Here is a 6000-nt window from a genome sequence, read left to right as displayed (position 1 = left end):
ACACGACCAGTAAGAGGCTAAGCTAGCCTGGCGAAAATGCGACATTTCCTTTAATACAGTTATAAAGGGATTCCATTCAAGGGGCTGGCTATATAACACCCTGTATCCCATATTTGGGCCTTCATATTTGCAGAGGATGGGGCCCCGGGACAGCCCAGTCGACACTCAAAAGGAATTGGGTTTACACGACCAGTAAGAGGCTTAGCTAGCCTGGCGAAAATGCGACATTTCCTTTAATACAGTTTTAATGGGATTTCATTCAAGGGCCTGAAAAACACTCTGCATCCAATATTTGGGCCCTTATATTTGGTGAGAATGGGGCCCTGGCACAGCCCAGCCGACTCTCCGTATCCCATATTTAGGGCCTTATAGTTTGTGAGGATTGGGCTCCGGGACAGCCTAGCCTTCCCTAAAAAGGAATTGGGTTTACACGGTCAGTAAGAGACAAAGCTAGCCTGGCGAATAATAGGACGATTCCAATAATACAGTTATAATGGTAATTCTTCAAAGGGGCTGGCTAACACCCTGTATCCCTTATTTTAGCCTTCATATTTGGTGAGGATTGGGCCCCGGGACAGCACAGTCGACCCTCAAAAGGAATCTGGTTTACACGACCAGTAACAGGCTTAGCTAGCCTGGCGAATAATAGGATATTTCCAATAATACAGTTATAATGGGAGTTCTTTCACGGGGATGGCTAACACCCTGCATCCCTTATTTGGGCCTTCATATTAAGTGAGGATTGGGCCCCGGGACAGCCCAGTCGACCCTCAAAAAAATTGGGTTTACACGACCAGTAAGAGGCATAGCTAGCCTGGCGAATAATAGGACAATTCCAATAATACAATTATAATGGGATATCTTTGGAGGGGCTTGCTTACACCCTGTATCCCATATTTGGGCCTTCATTTTTAGTGAGGATAGGGCCCCGGGACAGCGCGGTTGATCCTCAAAAGGAATTGGGTTTACACGACCAGTAAGAGGTTTAGCTAGTCTGGCGAATAATAGAACATTTCCTATAATACAGTTGTAATGGGAGTTCTTTCACGGGGCTGGCCTACACCCTGCATCCCTTATTTGGGCTTTCATATTTAGTAAGGATTGGGCCCCGGGAAAGCCCAGTCGATCCTCAAAAGGAATTGGGTTTACACGGTCAGTAAGAGGCTTAGCTAGCCTGGCGAATAATAGGACAATTCCAATAATTCAATTATAATGAGATATCTTTGGAGGGGCTTGCTACCACCCTGCATCCCATATTTGGGCCTTCATTTTTATGAGGATAGGGCCCCGGGGCATCCCGGTTGATCCTCAAAAGGAATTGGGTTTACACGACCAGTAAGAGGTTTAGCTAGCCTGGCGAATAATAGAACATTTTCTATAATACAGTTGTAATGGAAGTTCTGTCACGGGGCTGGCTAACACCCTGCATCCCTTATTTGGGCCTTCATATTTAGTGAGGATTGGGCCCCGGGACAGCCCAGTCGACCCTCAAAAGGAATTGGGTTTACACGACCAGTAAGAGGCTTAGCTAGCCTGGCGAATAAGGAATTGGGTTTACATGGTCAGTAAGAGGCATAGCTAGCCTTGCGAATAATAGGGCAATTCCAGTAATACAGTTATAATGGGATATCTTTGTGGGGCTTGCTAACACACTGCCTCCCATATTTGGGCCTTCATATTTGGTGAGGATAGGGCCCCGGGACAGCCCGGTTGATCTTCAAAAGGAATTGGGTTTACACGACCAGTAAGAGATTTAGCTAGCCTGGCGAATAATAGAACATTTCCTATAATACAGTTGTAATGGGAATTCTTACACGGGGCTGGCTAACACCCTGCATCCCTTTTTTGGGCTTTTATATTTAGTGAGGATTGGGCCCCGGGAACGCCAAGTTGACCCTCAAAAGGAATTGGGTTTACACGGTCAGGAACAGGCATAGCTAGCCTGGCGAATAATATGACAATTCCAATAATACAATTATAATGAGATATCTTTGGAGGGGCTTGCTAACACCCTGCATCCCATGTTTGGGCTTTTATATTTGGTGAGGATAGGGCCCCGGGCCAGCGCGGTTGATCCTCAAAAGGAATTGGGTTTACACGACCAGTAAGAGGTTTAGCTAGTCTGGCGAATAATAGAACATTTATACAGTTATAATGGGAGTTCTTTCATGGGGCTAGCTAACACCCTGCATCCCTTATTTTGGCCTTCATATTTAGTGAGGATCGGGCCCCGGGACAGCCTAGTCGACCCTCAAAAGGAATTGGGTTTACACGACCAGTAAGAGGCTTAGCTAGCCTGGCGAATAATAGGACAATTCATATTATACAGTTATAATGGGAATTCTTTCACGGGGCTGGCCAACACCCTGTATCCCATATTTGGGCCTTCATATTTGATGAGGATCGGGCCCCGGGAACGCCAAGTCGACCCTCAAAAGGAATTGGGTTTACACGGCCATTAACAGGTCTAGCTAGCCTGGCGAAATATTGAAATTAGTATGATACAGGTATAATTGAATTTCGGCTGTCCAGTTTACCATCAATTGTAATTTGGTTTACATGACTTACAGACATGTGTGTAAATAGCTATTTGAAGTGGCAAATATGATGTAAATTGCTATATGGGAAAAGTTTTGTAGGAAGTGACTTACATATTCATATCTTCTTTTGTCAAATGCGGTACTTGGTGAAATCAATGGACATTTAAGAAGGAGTTATTTTTCTGAATATATACATGTGTAAGGACATTCACATCCTACAATTATCACAACAGTCATCTTAACACTTGTTTATATTAGATATTAAAAGTCAGCGCCATCTCTCTGAAAGTGAACAGAGGTTAATAATTTTGGGTATTTCATGTAATAACATTTGCATGCATGTAGCACGTTTTTGATTTTTATAGTGTATAAAATCGATAACGAAACAATACGTTTTATTATACTTTCATGTTAAATACTGAAATCTGATTGGTTTAGACGCAGTTGGTAATCCGTTCTATTACCCTCAGCATTAGCAACACAATTGGCAACGGGTAACACAACGAATTGTTACATGCGCGTAAATTATGTGCGTACGGTTCGCCAGAGAATTCACTTCATTTCTATATAAAAGCAGTAAAATTTTCTTTCAAATTAAGACATTCAGTATAATAAAATAAATAGTGCCTGTTTGGGAGGGTAACTGTTGAAATTGACACCCCTCGAAAACCATTGTCAACCTCCGCTTCGCGTCGGTTGACAATGGTTTTCTCGGGGTGTCAATTTCTACAGTTACCCCCTCAAACAGGCACTATTTACATAATGTGATATGTTATTTAATCCCGTGAGCAAAGGTCAACGAATATTTAAATCAATATGGGTCTTTGTTTTATTAATAAATTATGTGAGTGTTATATGAAAATATAAAAAGGTCGACTGTTCAAGCCCCGATGTGGCCATTTACTGTGTGTTATGTCCTTGGACAAGACACTTTATCTACATTTTTCTTAGTCCACGAAGATAGGTTCAGGCTGGAAGTTAATCTACGATGGACTGGTGTCGCATCCAGAAGGAGTCAATGATTTTCATCCGATAACCAGGATTAAAATAACGACGGTCACTCTCATTTGTCGGAGAAAGAATGGAAATGCTAGCAATAATGTAAATACTTCCAACAAGCTTGTTCCCCTCTTTACAGAACATTAAATGCTTTGTTTTGGGCTCTAATACCGATGAACCGCGAGATACTTTCTTTTGTTTAAAATATCATAAATCTGTAACTACTATAATTCTTTCCAAGTCGAAACTTACTATCTACTAATCAAATATGTAAGGCTTAAAAAAGAAATGTGTACGAGTGTGAAATTAAACCTGGTAGTTGCCGAGACGAAAGCTTTCCCTTTACATAGAATGTATTTAATGGACATTGCCCCATGATCAGTTTGCATTTCGGAGACAATGATAAATTTTTCAACACGTGATGAATTATTTGAATTTTGTATGTATTTTGACATATTTCCATTGTCAACTGTCTGTCTGTGATACAATAACGAATCAATTTTGAACCCTAAAACCCAATAACTTAATAAAACATGAGTGACACAAAATGGGCGTGTCTTATAGCATAACCGAAAAACAGTATTGGCTGCGCCGCGTAGTAATATATATTATAGAATGTGCTACATAAATAATAGTGGTTTTAAAATAATGTTGTTTTAAAGTGTACAAATTTAAAATAATGTAAATATAAGTAATAAGTAATCATTCTATGAATATTATGAGGTGTTAAATGTGGTCGGAGCGTGGTCAAATTTATTGATTTGACCACGCCCCGACCGAAATAATCACCTCATAATACTCAAAGAATGATTCCTTATTCCTTAAATATCTATATATAGGCGTTGAATACATGTATATATAAATATACATACTTGTAATAAGCATATAGATATACAATAAACACACAGTTATAGAGAACACGCATATAATGAATTAACGTTTACAGCGAAGTGATTTTCATTCCGACTGAAATTATCACCTTAAAATTCCTTATTTCTTAAATATCTATATATGGGCGTGAAATAAATGTATATGTAGATATACATACATGTATAAAGCATATAGATCTACAGTAAACACAGTTAAAGAGAACACGCTTATAATGAATTGACGCTTACAGTAAAGTGATTTTCATTCCCCGTGACTAAATAGCACGTTGTAAATTCAAGCATATCTTTTACAACATACACCATAGCATAGCATAGCATAGCATAGCATTGAAATCTTATAGCATAGCATTGAGATTTTATAGCATAGCATTGGAATCTCATACCATAGCATATAATCTCATAGAATCGCATTCGTCATATCATACCATAGCATAGCATACAGCATTATTTCAACTCGGTTTTAAATGTTTTTATTTGAAAAAATAAATGTTCACATGATAGATTTGTGGTAAACTTTGGCTTCTTAGTATTTTACTTTGAAAAGTGTGGAACTCTTCTGTGTATGGAGGTGCTTTTGTTTAAATCTCATAACATACAATAGCATAGCATAGCATAGCATACCATATCATTAAGCCCTTCATTTCAATTTCTCATAGCATAGCATACAAATCTCATAGCATATCATTAAAATTGCATACCATAGCATAGCATAAAATTGTAAGATATGCATGTAATGACTATATAACGACTTTCGGTTATAACGAAGCAAAATCACTCACTGGCACTTTGTTAATCATAACCGTGTTTTACTGTACATGGATGCTGTGGTTTTTATCCGTAACCTTTCAATCATACAATTGTTCCATCTTGTGGATGTGTTGATTGTACATTATGAATGTTTATTACAATTTTGCTGTTAACCTTTTTGGAAACCTTTATGATCAATACACAATATGGTTTGGTATGTATTGCGGCGTGAAAGAGCCTAGAACCAAATGAAGAAAAAAATAATTTAAGTTCTGACGAGTTTGCTATATGTTCGAACAAATAAATTAATTGTTTATAAAAAAAATTAAAGGGTAATTGAGAGTAATTTAGACCATCTTATCTGCCATTGATGTATATTTCGGGGGGGGGGGGCTGTAATCAAGCCACACCTTTCCTGGATTGTTTTGTTCCCTTTTAACAACAATTTTTTTTATATACAAATAAATGCATACAAATACTAGTCATTGATATTGATACATTATTTGACATTTTGCTGCCGGAACATAGGTTCAGTTCTCTAAAACTATCACCATTTTGCATGTCAATAAAGAGTGGGCGGATTGAGAGAGAGAGAGAGAGAGAGAGAGAGAGAGAGAGAGAGAGAGAGAGAGAGAGAGAGAGAGAGAGAGGATGCCTTCAAGATCAAGAAAATTCAACCCAAAAGGAGGGGACTGGAAAATAATTTTATTTTCTTTCCCCCGGGAGGGGGGGGGGGGGGGGGTCCGACCCCCTCACTCTTGATATACGCATATAGTTGTCCGCTCTAGGTACAGTTGGTTTTTCTCTGGTATCTATAAAAAATT

This window comes from Crassostrea angulata, chromosome 1 (assembly GCF_025612915.1).
Source record: "Crassostrea angulata isolate pt1a10 chromosome 1, ASM2561291v2, whole genome shotgun sequence".
Classification (NCBI taxonomy): Eukaryota; Metazoa; Mollusca; class Bivalvia; order Ostreida; family Ostreidae; genus Magallana; species Magallana angulata.
This window is presented reverse-complemented; position numbering follows the sequence as displayed.